The following is a 19479-nucleotide window of genomic DNA, read 5'->3' as shown; positions in this document are numbered from 1 at the left end:
GCAAAGTAGATGGGAGGCAGAGGAAGGCGTTATAGACCCTGAGGACTGGGTGGAGGCCCTGATGTCTCAGAGAGAGGTGGCAATTTCCTCCCGATTTCACTTCATTCAGCTCAAGATCTTACCTTAGAACATACTACTCGCGTACGCTGCTCTTCAGATGCAGTCGTGCGGCCCATCAGTGATGCCTGCGATGCAGCCAAGTGGAAGGTATCTTTTATCATATCATATGGGAATGCCCGCTGATACGCCGCTTCTGGGAGATAGATTTTAATAGTTTGGGGGGGTTGTGGGGGAAACCGTGCCTGTTGAGGCTAAGCTCTTTTTGGGAATCTGGGGTGCCCACTCCTACGGTCGCTGTGACATGCTGCTTATATCCATAGCGGCCATTCTGGCTAAGAGACGCATAGCAATGATGTGGGGCTAACCAGATGCACATAGGTACATCAGATGGGTATTATATATGGACACTTGTATGTCCTATGAAAAGAGAATCTATAACGCATGTGGGTGCCTGACCAAATTTCAGAAAGCATGGCATAAATCGGAGGAAGCAGGGTGATGGGGTCCTTTAGTGGAACGAGATGTGTCATCTGCTTTATGATTTGACCCTTCTGCATCCCGCCCTTTTGTATGTCCGGAATGTGTTACATAAATTATGTCAACCATTAATAAAATGATTTCTTTTTTAATTATTGGTACACTGCATCCCCACAAATGGAATCCCTCTTCCCACAGGATTCAAGAATAGCTGTGTCAGCCCCAGAGATGGCAGCTTAGGTGCTGAGCGCTCCTGTACTTGCTGAATACGAGGGGGCATGTTAATGATGGCTGAGAGTCCTGATTCTGCTGAAACTTCCCAGCCTGCTAAGAGGCAGAAGGGAGAGGAGGAAAAGAGGGATGACAAGCTGCTGGAACTGCTCACAAAAGTAACACTGGATATTGCGGACATTAAAGCAAAGCTGACAAATGCAGAGGAGAGATATATGGACCTAAGGTAGTGGCTGTTGAAGATCATCTCAGCTCAGTTGATAAGACATTGCGCCTGGCAGACCAAGTAAGGCAACTAGAAATTCATAATGAGAAATTACTCAAGTTGTCTGAGCAAGAAAATGTCTAGAGGAGAAGATAAGGGTAGCTGGATTTCCAGAAAATGTGGAGAGAGGGAACCTGGTCTCCTTCCTGGAAAAGAAACTTGTTTCCATGTTACACTTGGACCCTAAAATACCACTAGATATTGAGAGGGCACATAGGTCTTTGGGCCAGAAGCCAGCCTTGGGTCAGCGTCTCCGACTTTATTGTTAAATATTTTAGATTCCCAACCAAAGAACTGATGCTGAGGAAGTCTCATGAAATTGGTGATTTGGCATGGGGAGGGAACAAGATTATGGTGTTCGCTGACTTGAGTAGGGATGTCATGGAAAAGAGAAAGTGTTTTGGTGTGGCAAAGGAGAAAGCAAGGCTCAACAAACTCAAATGTTACATGATTTACCCAGCAATTTTTCATGTGATTGTGGAGGGTCCGCTTCATTCGTTTACTGATCACAGGAGTGCAGAGGTTTTCTTATCTGATTTAGACGTGGAGCCTTTGGAAGCTGCCTCTGCCTCTCTGAAACAAACCAAAAAGAAAAGATGAAATGTCTTTCTGACTTGCCTTCGTTCTGGTTTATACCGAAACAAATATCTGTTAGTTCATTTTAGTTTTAATTTTTTTTTTTTTTTTTTTTTTTTTTTTTTAACAAAAGCCATTTTGGAATTTTCAGTTTAAAAATGCAGTTATGTGTTATTGTTTGAGTGCCATCTCGTGGCTGAGATAATGGAGGCTTGAAAATCTGAAAAAAGAACCCGTCGTTGAATCAGCCTGCATGCATGCATTACGTTTGTTCACACGTTGTATGAGGAAGTAGCATCCAGAGGCTTTCTGATTGCGCGCTGTCTTGCTTGGCAGATGGAACGTGTGGAGGCAAAGATGTGAAGCGACAGTGGGGACACAATGACAGCGAGCTGAGTTGCAGGAGGTAAGGGAAATTCTGGTTCCTTAATGCAAAGCTCACGCATAACAATGTCCTCTCTCGGGGCAGGTAGTTTTCTTTTTTGAGATGTATGTTGCACAATGCGGATTTTTAGGAATGTAGTTGTAAACTGGGGAAATACATGTGCAACGTTATTGGATAGAGTTGGGGAGGCGATAGGTTCTTATAGTAAGGGATTAGGGTAATGACTTTTGGGGGTGTATACTTGCATTATTAATGCACACACTTCTTTTCCTTTGGACATGCTGAGGGTGGTGTGGGTTAAAATTCGGACTGATGGCTTCTGGGTGATGCACTGTGTTGGGCTTTGAGGGGTATAGGAGGTATTATGGCTCTGACAGAGGAAATATTCAGCTTGTAAAATAAAGAAAGGAATTGTGATGTATGGCATAAATTGGAGAACTGTGAAGTATCCAGTTGGGTGGGTCTTGTTTTGGCTTGTTGTGATTTGAACGAATTATAGCAGAAAGGGTCGTTTTCTAATTGAATATATGCTGGGTCAAAACTAGGGTTTGCTTAGCTATGAACTTAAATGTGGACTAGGAGATGGTCATGAAAACTGTTAACTGTGGGAAAGAGGAAGATCTGCAATAATAGTATGGAGTTGGGTACAGGATTCTGGGAGAATGGTTAGGATTGGTTTGAGTCATGTATATAATAATATTTTGGTGAAATCCATGCTACATTGGATTTCGTTCAATCAATGTTTTTCTTTTATGTATATGTGTTGTCTTCTGTTGTCTGTGTGGGGGGAAGGAGAGTACTTAAATTGTGCTACTCCATGGTGTGGTATCAGGATTTCTTTCTGGTAGGAGAGTTCAAATATTATAAATATTATGGTGACTGGAGGTGTTGTACGGATGAATGAATATCAGTGGATGATTGATGGTAACTCAAGTACACGTGGGCTGGTGAAGTTTATTTTTGAATTGTGAAGGGCCCATTTTCAGTGTGCACCTGGAATGTGAAAGGTTTAAATTGTCAGCGAAAAAGAAAGAAGGTGTTGGCTAAACTTTGGCGAGAAAAAACTGAAGTGGCTTTTCTGCAGGAAACGCACTTGGTAGATGGTACTAGTGACCTTCTGATTAATGCAAGATATACAAAGGTATTACTGAATTGCTACTCATCTAATTCTAGGGGGGTGGAGATTCTGCTGAAGAAAGGTTTTGGTGCAAGTATTGAAAAAGTAAGTATGGATAATGAGGGACGTATCATACTGATTGACCTGAAGTAGGAGGGCAATTTATTAACAATTGGGTCTATATATGGTCCATGTGCGGGAGGGGAGAACTTCTTGGATTCACTGAAGGCGATGTTACGTGATATGGCAGGTGAAATGGTCATCGTAGGAGGTAATTTCAATTGCGTGATAGATCCTAAATTGGATAGATCCTCGACATGTAATTTTACGGGGCAGAAATCAAGTAACGAATTCCGGGAGTTTATGGAAGTAAATGATTTGGTTGATGTTTGGAGGAATCTTCACTGGAGCGATAAGGAATTTTCGTTTTACTCACAAGTGCATAATTCATATTCTAGGCTTGATTATATATTAATGTTAGAGAAACTCGTAACTACACCTTTCAGACCATTCAATGGTACTGAATAGATTGACCTTAATCCCAGAGAGACAAGGAATTTATAGATGGATACTGAAATCCTTTGTGTTAAAAAATAAAGACACCTCTAAAGCATTTAGAAAGTTTATACCCGATTACTTTAAAGCGAATAATGGAACGGCGGACAATATGGTGGTGTGGGATTCCTTTAAGGCTTCTGTTAGAGGGGAACTGGTGAACTGGACTGCCAGGGTGCGAAGAGTAGGAGAAACTAGATTAGAGGAACTCGAGAAAGAACTAGGGGACCTACAAAGAAAATATGCGTTGTCTAAAGATGTGGGTGTAAGAGTTAAGATTGTGGGTGGTAAAGACATTTTAAAGTGTGAGCTGAATTTGCAGGTTGAGAGGGGAATGTTTTACGTGAAGCAGAAATATTGGGAAGGAGGAGACTGAGCGGGTAAACTATTGGCAAATAGACTGAAGAGCTATTCGGAAAGGTTGTATGTTCATAAAATTGTTAATGAACTAGGAAATATGGTAGTTAAGAAGGATGAAATGGGTGAATGTTTCCGTTCATTCTATGCTGATTTGTTTACTGAAGACCTTGCTCCACAAATGGATGAACTGGATAGCTTCTTTGAGAAAATTTCTCTACCCTCAATATCTGAAGAAGGTAGAAATTTTATGGAAGCCCCAGTTTCCATCCTGGAGGTTATATCAGTAATTGGGGGACTGACAAAGGGGAAATCTCTGGGTATGGACGGTTTAACTGTAGAGTTTTATGAAGACTATGATGAGGTGTTGGCGCCTGTACTGTGTAGTTTGTAAGATCGTATTCTAAGGGAGGGGAAGTTGTGTACTTCAATGAAGGAAGTAATCATCACAGTAATTCCGAAACCTAGAAAAGATGCAACTAGGTTATGTTATGTTATTTTGCATTTATATAGCGCCTTATATACCATTGGTATGGTCTGAAGGCGCTGGTAGGTTGAACGCCCTTGCGAACCGAAGTTCAGATCAGTAGAGAGAGTCAAAGGTGCGTGTGAGCACCGGATATGTGTGCAGCTGGTGCAGTATTCATGTGATAGCTGCTTCTTAGCGGTAGGTGTGGTGGTTGAGAGATCAGGAGTATGTGTTCGTTCTGGCAGGATTTATCCAGACCGAATGTGGCTGCGTTAGGCCTGAGGAGAACGCCTGGCTGGGGGGGTGTGTAACCAGCAGTGTTTACTTAAGAGTGATGGGGAGTGTGCGGCAGATGTTGGTATGAGAACAGTTATACCGAATGGTGTCAAAGTATCTCTGTGTTCTAGTTGAGTGGTGGTGTAAAGAAGAGAGTAAGCGTGGTGATGTGTTATGATGGGTTATATGCTCTTTCAAACGTTCCCTGCACTCCAAACCATTCCATGTAAGTCACGCAATTCTATGCGCTCCAATCCGTTCCATGCACTCCAGTCCACCCATGCACTCCAGTCCGCCCCACGCACTCCAGTCAGTTTCACGCGTTCGAATCTGTTCTATTTACTCCGATCCGTTCCGTGTATTCCAAGTTGTTTTATGCACTCCATCCACATATTTCACCAGTACCATCTTCCTACTTCATCCCTTCCATCCGCATATTTCACCCGTTCCATCCGCATACGCCACCCGTTCCATCCATATATGCGATCAATTCTATTCACATATATCACTCGTTCTATCCATATACAACTACCGTTCCATCTACATATTTCACTGTTCCGTCCGCTCTACGCATTCAGTGGCTCTACGTACTCATCCGTTCTATGCACTCATCTGCACTACATGCATTCCGCACTGATCCGTTCTACATACTCATCCGCTCTATGCAACTCATCCTCTCTACGCATTCACATGCTTTACTCACTCACCCGCTCTACGCACTTATCCGCCCTACGCACCCCTCTTTTCTTATGCACTCATTCGCTCATACGCACTCGTCGGCTCTACCCACTAGCCTGTTCTATGCAATCATCCACTCTACACACACTTCCGCTCTGCTCATTCATCCCGCTCCCCGCACTCATCCGCTCCACGCAACTCATCCGCTCTACGCAACTCATCCGCTCTACGCAACTCATCCGCTCTAGGCAACTCATCCGCTCTAGGCACTTGTCTGCTTTATGCCCTTGCACGCTCTACGCACTCACCCGCTCCCCGCACTCACCCGCTCCCCGCACTCACCCGCTCCCCGCACTCACCCGCTCCCCGCACTCACCCGCTCCATACACTCGTCCGGTCTGCACATTCATCTGCTCCAGCGATCTACACACTCTCCGCACTTCCGCACTCATCTGCTCTACACGCTCGTCCGCTCAACATAATCATCCGATCTACACACTCATCCGATCTACACACTCATCCGATCAACGCATTCTTCTGCTCAGCGCATTCATCCGTTCCACACGCTTCATCCATTCTAACTATTTCATCCACGCCATTCACTTCGTTAATTCACCATCCATTTCATTACTTTAAATCTCGTTACTGTTTTCGTACGATTTATTCTTATTATCCACTTCACTGCTTTCATCTACTTTAATCGTTCAATTCGGTTTGTCCTTTTAGTTTATATAAGCGGTTATTAGCTGTCGATTTCTCGCATCAGGTAGTTTGTAGGATTGATGTCATTGAGATGCTGTTAGTCTGTTTGGGTTAGTTTGCGTACGGGTTGGTTTTAAGGGAAGAGCCAGGTTTTCAGTAGTTTGCGGAAAGACATTAGATCCTCAGTTAGGCGGATGTGGGGTGGGAGTGAGTTCCACAGCGTGGGAGCCAAGGCTGAGAATGATGATCCGCCTAACCTGACTGAATTCGTCTTAGGTATGACTAGGAGGCCGGCTGAGCTTGATCTTAGAGTGCGTGGAGGGTGATAGGGTTTTAGCTTGTCTTGAAGATATTGAGGTCCGGTTTTATGCAATGCTCGATGGGAGATGCCTAAGGTTTTGAAGGTCACCCTTCGGGCCACTGGAAGCCAGTACAGCGTCTTAACGGCTGGGGAGATGTGGTCTCTTGGGCCGAGCGCAAGTAGCAGTTTGGTTGCGGCGTTTTGTGCCCTTTGGAGTTTATTCAGTTGGTAAGCGTGGACTCCGAGGTAGAGGGGGTTTGCGTAGTCCAGTCTTGATATAACGATTGATTGGACCGCGGAGAGTCTGTTGGGGAAGGAGAGATATGGAAAGATGCGCCTAAGTGTTTTAAGGTGGTAGTGGCAGGACTTTGATACGTTGCTGACTTGGCGCAAGAGTGTTAGGTCAGAGTCAAGGGTGCATCCAAGGTTTTTCACCGAGTTAGAGAGGGGGTCGGTGAGTTGCCCATGGCGGATGGCCAGGGTAGTGGGTGCGGAAGAAGTTCGGAGTTGCCACATACCATAATTTCCATTTTGGAGGGGTATAACAAGAGGTGGCTTTGGGTCATCCAGAGCTCTATGTCAAGGAGGCAGGAGGCCAGGTCATGAAGGAAGTTGGGTTTTGAGTTCAGGAGTTTTAGAATTAGTTGAATGTCGTCAGCGTAGTTGTAGCACAGGATGTTGTGTGAACGAATAATTGGTGGGAGGGTGATCAAGTAGAGATTGAACAGGAGGGCAGATAGGCATGCTCCTTGTGGGACTCCCATGTGGTCTGGTCGGGCTTGGGAGGAATAGGTGGAGAGTATCGTTATTTGGTACCTATCTTTGAGGAATGAAGCTATCCATTTAAGAGCGGTTCCACGAATTCCTAGGGAGTGAAGGCGGTCAAGGAGGATTGAGTGATTGATTGCGTCGAAGGCGGCCGATAGGTCAAGAAGGATTAATGCGGCACATCCTGCGGAGTCTGCCGTTATTTTAAGGTCATCCCAGATTGAGGTAAGGGTGGTTTCAGTTCCGTGACAGGCTCTGAAACCTGATTGTGCGTGGTCTAGGAGATTGCTGGCTTCGACAAAGGCATTTAGTTGGGAGTAGGCGGTTCGGTCAATGGGTTTGGTAATTACCAGCCTATTTCCCTGCTCAATGTTGACATAAAGATCTTTACCAAGATTATAACTATAAGACTGGAAAAATATATGGGAGGGTTGATAGAGCGATCTCAGACAGGATTCATGAAAACAGCGATATGGATACGACAATATTAGAACACTGTTAGATATATTGAGTTTACCAGATTCAGAGATCAAGGATGTTTTGTTGATTTTTTTAGATGCCGAAAAGGCCTTTGATAGGGTAAACTGGAGATTCTTGAACTACACACTGTGAAAACTGGGATTTGGCCCTTTGTTTATTAAGGCTATTAAGGCACTACAAGCTGACAGAACGGCTAAGGTGTGGGTGAATGAGGGGTTTTCATTCCCATTATATAGGGGCACACGACAAAGCTGTCCTTTGTCTCCCTTGTTGTTTAATCTAGTATTAGAACCTTTGTTAGCATACATACGACAACATGGGAGTGTGCGAGGCCTAGGTGTGGGAGCTAGGGAAGTTAAGACATTGGTCTATGCGGACGATGTGGTGGTTATTTTAAATAATCCAGTGGAGTGGGGACATCTACTAAGAAGTATTTATGAAGAGGTAGGAAGGTATCAGGTTACCGGATCAATTGGGGAAAACTGTAGTATTTCCGATAAGAAACTCACAGGGATGTGAGCAATTGTTAGGTTGGAACTGTAAATGGGAGAATGCGTGTGTAAAGTACTTGGGTATTTACATTGTTCGGGATGTTAAAAAGATAGTGAATTATAATGTAGAGAGAATCATCGAGGTCCTCCAAAGGGATATTATGAAATGGTGGCATATCACTTTAACCATTTGGGATAAAGTTAATGCAACTAAAATGCTTCTGTTGCCAAAGGTTTTGTATATTGCTCAATCATTGCCCCTACTCTTCACAAAGAGAGCACTTGGGCGTATAGAAAGGCTGTTTCAAGATTTTCTATGGGGAGTAGGGAAGAGGGCCAGATTTCCTCGACACATTATTGTCCAGAGTGTTAAAGATGGAGGTTTTGGGTACCCGATACTAAGGAATTACAGCAACGGATTTCTGTTGATAAAGGTGTCTAGCTACTCTAGCGGGGTTCAGAATCAGGTGCCATGGTGGGTGCAAATTGAGATGCAGAGGTTTTCACCATATGATATTAAATGCCTGTATTCCTTTTGGAAGATACCTGGGAGCATGCAGAGTTTAAAAACAGTCTTGGCGACAAAAGACGCCTTGATTTCGTTGCTAGTGGGTAGCGGGCAAGGATTATTTATTTATAAAGAAGCCTCTCTTTGGCATAATCCAGGCCTACAGATCAATAATAAGGTATTGAATTGGAGGAGTTGGATTAGGAGAGGTATCTTAACGATTGGTGATTTTGAGGGTTACAAAATAGGAAGTTAAGAAGATACAGTGAATTGGTTGATTTAATCCCTGAAAGGAGGCAAATGATGGATGCACCACTATTGCAGAAACTGGAGGACTTTAAAGTACTGACCAGTGGATCATAGAAGGTGTCAAGTATTTTGAAAATTATGCAACCAGGTGCGAAATGGTTGGATTCATGGGAGAAATTACAGCTGTCGTGGTCGGAGGAGCTATGTAGAGATCTTACACAAGAGGAGTGGGAAAAGGTTTGGAAAGTCCCGGTGAATGCTAAAATAAGATTTACAACTACGCTATACTCGGAGAATATTGGGCAGAATCTATTGGACCCTGGTGCGTATGTGTGCTTTGGGACGATTGGCTGTGACTGTTGTTGGGGTTGTGGGAAGGCGAGGGGTAGTTTGCTTCATATGTTGTGGAGTTGTGAAAGGGTGGTGAATTTTTGGAGGGATGTTGTTGACAGGATCGACCAAATCTGCAACATTACTTATCCACACAATCCCTTAGCTGTCATCCTGCAGCTACCAAGAAGTGGTCATAATAACAGTCGAGTAACATCGTGTTGGATTAATAAAGTTTTGTTGGTGGCTAAACAGATATTAAAGGTCTGGAAGACAAGGAAGAAACCGACAGTGGAGGAATGTATCTTAGATATGCAAGTCCTATCAAGGTATGAGAAGCCTATGTATTATAAACAACACAAGGAAGCATTTTATGATGAACTGTGGGTAAGTTTCACTGAACTTTATGGGTGATCCTGGATTGACCTGTGGAATGGATTAGGTTTGCTTTCATAATGAATGGGTGTGTTGGGGTGGGAGGGTGGTCTTTGTGTCTGTTATGTATCTTGTTTTGTGTCGTCCTAATTGTTTGTGATCGTCAGATTATTGCTCATGGTTATGCTTTAGGTTAGGTCTGGGTCATTTTGTAGAGTGTAGGACTATAGTTACTGTTTGCTTTGAATTCTGTTTTAGACTATGGTGTTTATAGTTCAATGACTTAAGCTGTAATTACTGTTGCAGTTGTTATTTTTTGTTGAAAACAAGAAATAAAGAGTTAAACATTTTTTTTTTTAAGTAGCTGTTATTTTACCATTGAGTCCAATTGCTGGGGTTTTTTCCACATACGCAGGATGAAAAGAGTATGGATCATATAACACAAGGTTCAACAGCTTTGCAATCTGCTCCTAAAAACTCCTAAAAGCACAATCTGACAACTGGCATGCCATCTTACACTGTTGCACGAGCTTCTACAAAAGGGTCTATAATGCTTTCACAACATGCTTCTGCATCAAGGAGCAGCCGACTGACACCAGGGCCCTTCTACAGACTGCCACAAGCATGCTGGCATCTCTCTATATGGACCTAATAACAGTTGAAATTGAAGAGTGGTAACCAATAATAAATAACCAGCAATCAAACTTATAATCAGAGCTTGCGCTAGGCATGGGTAGTCTTTGAGGTAGTCCCGGGGCCTTGCTCAATGATTTCCTGCATGAAGTAGCTGCACCCTGCACATTAGATGGCCTCAAGAGTGGCGTCTGAAGGGGTCGCCTCCCGTTCATGATGCCACGCCCCACCCTCGTTTAGGCCCAAGAGACACCTTGGTGTACAGTGAGGCCCTTAAGAAAACGAGTTATCCCCCCTTCCTCAGGTCCTGCAAACTCCCACCTTTAATGCAGGTGACCTTATTATGCAGTAACTTTTGTTGGGCGTCTTTAAGTCTTGAAAGAACATTTGCAAAATCCATAGGAAATTGTGCAGCCTTGTGTTGCTTTGAATTCTAGGACTTGTAGGTGTTGATCCAAAATGGGTAACAGAGCACTCATTTCAATAAAGGATTTCTATATTTGTTAGGTTGATGTATTATGATTTATATACTTTTTCAATCATCTCTAGGACATTTTTGCAAGCCACATATCTCATTTTTCACTAACTGGATCTCGGAAAATGTGTGGTCAAGTGCTTCAGTTGCAGATAGCTTCCAAATTCCGGCTTAACTAACATGTGGCCTTGGGTAAATCATTTTAACACACTGTCATATCTGACCAAATTAAAAATTCATAAAAGGGAGACAGGGCACTGAACGCTAATAAAAAAAAAAGCTGCCCTCACGGTACTGCTTAAATAAATAGTAATAAGTCACCACCAACATATCAAGTGTAATTGTATCTTGGCTTACTCAGAACTTCTTGCAACGCAAATTCTTATAATTATTCAGTTTCAAATGCTCATGGGAGTCTCGTGCCGTCATTTTCTGTGCAAGACATCAACTCATACAAATTAGAGGACCACACATGTATTTTGCAACATATGGCCTCGGAAATACTGTGACCAGCTGTACTTATAACCTATACCCATTGTGGCGCTGCCCGATGACTGGGTGCGCACGCGGCGGCGAGACGTTGCACGCCGCCGCGTGCAACATAAATAAACGGGGCGTACCCGGCTGCGTCAGAGCGACCGGGAAGCCCGAACCGAGAGGACGTCTCTGTCTGAGTCCTTCAGGGTTTGGGGGCTTACGGAAGGCGCTGGGGGGTCCCGACCAACCCCCAACAGTGGCGACGAGTGGGGGAAACAATGCGTGGGCCTGGCGGTGACTTGACCAGCAATTTCTTTTTATTTGCAGGGAGGTCGCCTTGAGACTTCGCTCCGGCCCGAAGGCCATGCGTTACCCACGCGGCTGGCGGCCATTTTGTGAATCAGGCCGTGAAACTTCTCCGAGCTCCGGTTTGAGCTGAGAAGTGCATCCAGGCCTAATTTTTGGCAATCCTGTCAGCAGGCAGTGATACCTGCATGTGACTATGCCCAGTTGGTGATTTTGCATATTCCTGGGTCTCCTACGTCGAGTGCAAGCAAGAAGGAGGGCTACAATGGCTGGGCCTGCATAGCCCATATTTCTTTCTTGTCCTAATTTTTGGAGCAGCTGGAAGCTGAGGCTTCTCTTCATCTTCTTCATCATCAGACTGGTGGCCCCACTGATCTTCATCCTCTTCATCATCGCAGAGGTGTGGTGCAGCAGCTGTTTTCTCTAATGGTGCTGGCTGGAGGTATTTGGACTTGGTGTTTGAGTTGCGGCCCCTGTCTTCCACGCTGGGGGTGCCTGTGCGCTCGAACGGATGAGTGATACTGAGGACCAGGACGGAGCGGCGGTGCAGCAGCCTCCATGTGCGCCAGCAGCACCTCAAGGTTTGCTGCCTCCAGTGCAGCCGGCACAGCAGCCTCCAGGTGGTCAGGCAGGCCTTCAGGGTCCTCTACTTCCAGCGCAGCCTGTGGCAGCACCTGTTGTTCAGCAGATTCTCCCCGTTATGGCTCAGGTATGTGCACAGGCGGCTCCGCAGCCCATCCCGGAGTTTGATGTATCGGGCCCACCTTCCAGTTTGGGGCCCAGATGGAGGAGGTGGGTGGACCGCCTGGACATGTACTTTCGGGCTGTCCAGGTGGTAGATGATGATACCCGGCTGGCAACTATGCTGTACTCGGCAGGTCCATCTGTCCAAGAGACTTTTGAATCGCTTCCGAGCATGACAAAACGTTCATAATCCAATGCGGATTATGAACGTTTTGTCATGCTCTCTGCCAAACAGAAAGACGATGAGACTCTGGACACTTTCTATGGGCGCCTAAGGCGTCTCTCGCTGGCCTGTGCTTGGGGTGATGCAGAGGACATGATCAGGACGATGCTGATCCAGGCTTTTTCATCAGGCAAATTAAGGCGCCAGGTGCTAAGGGAGCCTGGAATTACACTTCAGCGCATCCTTGAACTGGGGAGGTGCCATGAGGTGTCGGAAGCGAGGGCAGCTAGAATGGAGGCCGGGTCGCTCCTCATCAAGACCGAAGAGTTATGTGCGATGTGGCGAGGTGGCAAGGGCACCCGAAGACCTGGCAGCAGTCCCCGGGATCGAGCCGGGAGGGCAGGAGAAATCTGCCAAACATGTGGGTATGACCTGCCCCACCCTGCTGAGTGCCCTGCGGCTGGAAAGACCTGTGGACGGTGTGGGCTACCGGATCATTTCTCGAAGGTATGCAAAGCAGCAATGCAGTATTGGTACCGAGGGGCCCGGGACGGTCCAGTCTCAATCGCCAGGGTCGACCATCCAACGTCGCTCAGGTGGATCAGACTGAGGAGGATGCCCAGGTGGAGGAAGCGGAAGAAGAGGAGGAAGAGAGCATCTTCTTTGTCTCGAGTGTGGGGATCCTGAAAAGTAAGAACAGGAGACAGCCAAGGTGCGCGGTCGAGGTGAACCGATCTCCAAGGCCCGCATTTTTGCCTTCGGTGGTGTTGACCCCATCCCTCTGGACGGTGTGTTCGTGGCAAAAGTAGAACATGAGGGCTCCCAAATCACAGCACGCTTCTACGTGACACTGATGAGCACCAACACGCTATTAAGTTGTGCTGCAGCAGAGGCCCTCGGCATCGTCAGCTTCGCATACTCTGTCTATTTAGAGGACATTAATGACTTGCTCGAGAAGTATGCCGCACTGTTCAAGGGGATCGGGCAGATGGCCGGTGACCCAGTGAGGTTACACATTGATGAGTCGGTGCAGCCCATTGCCCTGAAATATCGAAGGGTGCCGTCCACCTCCGTGAACTTGTCGACAAGGAGCTGGACAATTTGGTCAATCTTGACATTATAGAAAAGGTGGAAGGGCCGACGCCCTGGGTGTCCCCGATAGTGGTGGCACGGAAGCCTAAACAACCCGATGCGGTTAGAATCTGCGTCGACATGAGGCTCCCGAACAAGGCCATTAAGAGAGAGAGGCACCTCACCCCGACGATTGACGACATCATTGCGGAGGTACAGGGCGCTCGTTTCTTTTCGAAACTGGACCTTCGAGCGGGCTATCACCAGGTTGTCCTCCACCCCGAGTCGAGGTACATTACCACCTTCACGACACACCGAGGGCTATACCGCTACAAGAGACAGAGCTTTGGTGTGTCCTCGGCGGCAGAGGTGTTCCAGAACATTATTCGGGGCGCCCTGGCTGATCTACAGGGCGTTTTGAACATAAGCAACGACATCCTGGTGTTTGCCAGAACGGAGGTAGACCATCTGAGGCGGTTGGCGAAGACGTTCGGAAGACTACAATCCTTGGGACTCACCCTCCACAAAGAGAAGTGTGAATTTCTCCGACCATTGATAGAATTCTTTGGTTTTGTATTCAAAGAAGGGGGGGTGTCTCCTGATCCCCGGAAGGTGCAGGACATAAAGAAGGCGCAGCCTTTGGAGTCCGTGTCTGATGTGCGAAGTTTCCTAGGCATGGTTACATACTGTGGACGGTTCATTAAAAATCTGGCCTCCAGATCGCAACCGCTCAGGGCACTGACCAGGAAGGACGTCATCTGGAACTGGGGCCCGCTAGAACAGGCGGCTTTTGATGACATAAAGGGTGTCCTGGCGGCTGAAGACACCATATCATTCTTCGATCCAGCGTTGCCATCAGAGATCATCGTCGACGCCAGCCCATTCGGCCTGGGCGCTGTGCTAACACAAATTGACAGCGGTGGGGGCGTCCGCCCAGTGGCATATGCCAGCAAGGCCCTGTCCGATGCGGAGCAGCGATACTCGCAGATCGAGCGTGAAGCGTTGGCAGTACTGTGGGGTTGCCGGCACTTCCAACTCTACGTCCTTGGACGCCCGGTGACGGTGGTGACAGACCACAAGCCGCTGATTCCCATCCTAGCAGGGTCGTCATCCAAGCCACCGGCACGCATTGAGAGGTGGATGCTCGCCCTTTTGGAGTATGGAGTCACGTTGGTATATGGCCAGGGGCGAACAACGCTGCAGACTATCTCTCCAGACACCCTGGGGCATCCGCAGGCGAAGTCCAGGACGCCTGTGCACAAGAAGCAGAAGAGCACGTTCGGGTGTTAGTGGAGGCAGCCACGCCAAACGCCATGCCTCTCCAGGAGCTGGAGGCAGCTGCAGCGCAAGATGAGTGCTTCCAGATCCTAAGGCACTCGATGCAACAGGGCTCCTGGAAGTCGGTGCTGGAGGCTCTGGCGGGGCGTACCGAGGAGACCAGAACCGGACTTGAGCAACTATGGAAAGTCTGGGAGGAATTATCGTTCTCAACATCTGGCCTTCTGCTCCGTGGAGATCGGATTGTGGTGCCCCAATCGAAGGTGGACGAGGTGATCGCCTTGGCTCACTGTGGTCATCAGGGTGCCGCCAAGACCAAGGCACGCCTATGGCTGAAGGTGTGGTTCCCTGAGCTAGAACGCAAGGTGGATGACTTTGTGGCGGCCTGTGTTTGGTGCCAGGCGGCATCTCCCCTGCAGCAGGAACCTGCAATAGAGACAATGCCTAGGGGGACGCGCCCTTGGGAAATCGTTCATGCGGACTTTGGATCCACCACCATGGGCACCCATTTCCTAGTTCTGGTCGCCGAGTACTCTAGATACCCCGAGGTGGAGTTTGTGGACTCTGTGGCATTTGAGCACATTGTGGTGGCCGTGGAAAAGGTGTTTGCGGCCCATGGTTTCCCACGCACGCTGTGCTCGGACAATGGGGCGCCATTCCAGAGCGAACGCTTCTCGGAGCTGATGGAGAGCTATGGGGTGGTGCACAGGAAGATCATGCCCCTCTGGCCCCGGGCCAACGGCGAAGCAGAACGGCTCAGGAGGACTCTAAATAAGACCTTTAGAATTGCTCTGGGGCAGCGGCAGTCGCTCCAGAGAGCCCTGTACCAGTTTGAGGGTGTACCGCACCACGCCACATGCATCCACTGGAGTGGCCCCGGCTGAGGCATTTTTCAAGCGGTGTCCTCTGGATTTGCTACCAGAGGTAGGAGAGAAAGAACCTGGGGTGATCAATGACCAACAGGTCGAGATGGACCGGCGGCTGAGGATCGAGCAAGAGAACGCTCGGAGAGGGCTTCGCCTGCAGCGGCTGGAGCCTGGCGATGAGGTCCTCATTTGGAATAGGCATCCCCATGGGAAGCTCTCCCTACCGTATGAACCGGAACCGCTGGATGTCGTTGCAGTCCGGGGATCCATGGCGACTGCATCGGACGGACGGAACGTCGGCGGTAACTCGCTATGTGAGTTTCTTCAAGAAACTGCGGGATCCCAGAACTGATCCACCTCCTGATCCAGACCCAGGAGAAATCCCTGAGGACGAAGAGGAAATGCCCTGTCTGCCGGAGTCCCCGGCCCGGGGCATGCTCCTGGACAGATCACCCGTGCCGGAGGTGAGCAGGAGGTACCCCCAGAGGGCTGGGCGAGGGAAACCTGCTCACCTCAGCGATTACGTGTTGGGTCACCCGGCTGCTTGTCCTGAGGATGAGAACTGTTAAGTAAGGGGACCTGGGAGGATGTCAATAAAGGGGTATTTTTAACATGGGGTTTCGTGAAATGTTAAGTATTCATTTTGGTTTGGTTTGCAGTGTCTAGTATTAGTATTGTTATTGTTCTCGATGACTGGGCGCGCCGCTGCGTGCAACATAAATAAACGGGGCGTTCCCGGCCGCGTCAGAGCGACCGGAAAGCCCGAACCGAGAGGACGTATCCGAGTCCTTTGGGGTTTGGGGGCTTACGGAAGGTGCTGGGGGGTCCCGACCAACCCCCCAACACCCATTATGAAAAGAAAATCCCTCCCAACCCCCATCTCCTCTCCCGTCTGTCAGCTGCCACAGAGACAGTAGAACACTGAGATCATACTAAAACACCAATCGGTGATCTTTCACTGACAAGAATGAACGTTCCTTGCAGTGATGCAACATAAACGTAAAACTTTTATAAATCCAAGTGTTCTCCTGGTGCTCCCAGTAATCCACTGCATATCCGTTCAGATTGTTTGGAGTGATGCAGAAATCGAAACTGAAAATGAGTCCCTCAACTGCACCCTCAAGGTAGCAGGGCTGACCACGACTCCACTGATTGAGCAAGCCATTCCCATTGGCTCTCGCTCCGAGAGCGGGCACGGGAGTGACAGAGCTGTGGGTGGGTACAAAGCACCCGAGCCGACAGGTTTGTAGGAATTCAAACCCGTCCTGAAGAATAAGAAGAAACATCCGTGGCTACAAATTTCCTGGGCGGGGCAGTAGAATCTGCGTGAAAGTAGCATTTTGGACGGGGCGATACATAGTCTGCATCTTGTTGGCAGTCACTGGGAAAAGTTGACAGTGTTTTTTACTGAAAGCTAATTTTTATTAAACTTATGAGCATTTTGTAAAATGGGCGGTTTTTATGAAGTTTGTGACGAGTGAGAGGAGAAGCCACCTGAAAGTTGTATTTTTATTAACAAAATTAGTATGTCTGATAGACTGCTTAATGTAACTAGGGTCCACTAATTTGGGACGGAGGGGCATCATGAAAAAGTTGCATTACTGGAAGTTACCATGAATGTGGCAAGACATGAATTACTAGCGTGCAGTATACGTACCAACCACTATGGAGCAACCTAACAGACTAAGCCATGATTGAGGCTTTCTGGACTAGCACACTATGTGGTTTACATTAAGGGACTCCCAATTTTGCAATCTAAGGCACAGTGAGATCAAATGTGCCAAGTATCACAATTTAGTTAAGTAGTTGTGACGTCATACCCAATCAGGGCACAGTGAGATGGGAAGGAGGAAGGGGAGGGGCCAGTTCGAGTGGAGACAGAAGAGAATAAAGTACGTGTTGCTCCAACTCCCAGTGTCCGCACCTTATTTATGTTGCCAGGCGCCATGTGGGTAATACGATCCTGCACAGGGCAGAGCCTTGTTGCAAGACAGTTCAGTGGCGACGAAGCAGAGAATCCGCTAGTAATGACATCAGCTTGGGAGGCACAAGAGAATGTTCACGCCTGTTGATAGGAGGAAGCAAGGCAGGCTTCAGTGCATCACGTACTGGTGGAAAGCAAGGGCCAGTGCACCAAACGAGCGGTGCAGGCCCACCGGCTGTATTTGAATGCTGCATCGAGACCATGCGGATCATGGAGTAGCCAGAGCGCAAGCCAGGGCAGGCAATTGTGAGCAGGCGCCTGTACACCCTTCCCGCGGCACAGAGATAATTGCAAGGAAAGGAGCACAAAGCAGAGCGGAGGACCCCGCGCTTTTATAGGTGGAAGAAAAAAAAAAGGAAAAAGAAGTTGAACATTTACAGACATGGGGCCCTGTAGTGTGCAATAGCATTTTGGACAGGCCGACAAGAAGCAAGCTAGGACAGCAGTGTGTGGCAGCATTTTGGGACAAGACCACAAGAAAGAAGCTAGGAAAGTAAGTGCACACAAAAAAAAAAAACACCCAGGCCACAAAGGCAAAGTCGATAACCGATAATGTCAGATGCAGACACGCACACAGTGCCTATGACACCATAGGCAGGCTTACCCTCACGCCTGCAGGAAAATGTTGCGATGCAGCTACCGGGACACTTTGGCATCACAGGGACCAGCAACCTGGGTCCAAGGTGGGCCAGGGATTTTGATGTAAACATTAGAGCCACTTGATGAGGACCAGAAACAATGCCTGCTCTCCCTAGCCATAGGACCGAATGTTCGAGACATAGTGGATGAATTCCCAGCAGATGCGGTAGACTCTTATGCTGGGCTCTGCACAGCACTTACTCAATACTTCACGCCTCATACCAATGTGTACTATGAACACCACATGTTTCACACCACGGCACAGAACAAAGGGGAAATGATGGATGCCTTTGTGATGCACCTCAGAATCCGCATGAGACATTGCGACGTCAATAACTATTCCATGAAGAGGCTTTAAGGTCGCAAATCATACCTGGTTGCAAGCCCATGGCTTTTTGCAAAACCCCGATCCCTGGAGGAATTCCTACAGCTGGTACGGTCCGACACGGCAGTAGAACTACAGTCGGAAGCCATGGGCAATGTGAAAGTGACTAGCCTTCACCCAGACACAATCAACAAAAATTGCGACAAATCCAACAACAGTGATACAACGATCAATTCTGTTAACGTTGTGGGTATGAATTCCTCCATGAAGGGTCATGTCCTGCCATCGGCCATCAGCGTTCAGCATGCAGTGGCGAGAATCATTTCAAGTCGGTGTGCAGAATGTCTCACTGTCAAGCAAGAGGTGAAGAATCAAATGTAGCAACACCAAGGCTGCGAGAGAGGGAACTCCCCAACCCTTCAGGACTGTCACAACACCAGGAGCATGCACACAGGCGACACTGAGACAGAAAGGAAGACCTGAAAACCAGTGACAACAGGTGCCCGAGTGGCATTCACATCTCACGTCAAAGTCTGGCCCACAGAGGCAAATAAAAAGACACGTCAGATACCTTGTACAATAGTCCCCATCAGACAGTGGCTCCAGCTACTCATTGGCGGAAGAGCCAAGGAAGAGTGGCTATCTTTATGCCTCAGGAAATTCCACGGCGAAGGAACAGAGTCCCACACTACTGCTGCAAATTAATGAACTGCAAGCAAAATTCCTCGTAGATACGGGGGCAACAGTGAATGTCAATCAGCAAAGAACTTTACAGCAACATTCCGCAGGCCCCCATAATTAAACCGGCAGAAGTAGACATATATTCTCATGGCTCAAAAACACCCCTGCCATGCAAGGGATAGCTCAT

General features: G+C 47.7%; 1 protein-coding gene across 3 annotated transcripts in view; it reads right to left on the bottom strand.

Moving 5' to 3' along the window:
* The window catches only part of CLCC1 (chloride channel CLIC like 1), a 1126062-nt gene that overhangs the window by 1058054 nt on the left and 48529 nt on the right, over positions 1 to 19479 (bottom strand). The window contains exon 2 of one of the 3 annotated variants that reach the window (XM_069641850.1): positions 1490 to 1606. The exons of the other annotated variants lie outside the window; for them this stretch is intronic. The gene's annotated coding sequence lies outside the window, so the exon portion shown is untranslated. The remainder of the gene's footprint in view (positions 1 to 1489; positions 1607 to 19479) is intronic. 3 annotated transcript variants of the gene reach the window in all.

This window comes from Ambystoma mexicanum, chromosome 1q (assembly GCF_040938575.1).
Source record: "Ambystoma mexicanum isolate Mex_15411 chromosome 1q, UKY_AmexF1_1, whole genome shotgun sequence".
NCBI lineage: Eukaryota > Metazoa > Chordata > Amphibia > Caudata > Ambystomatidae > Ambystoma > Ambystoma mexicanum.
Note: the sequence above shows the minus strand (reverse complement) of the source record. Positions and strands in the feature narration are given on the sequence as shown.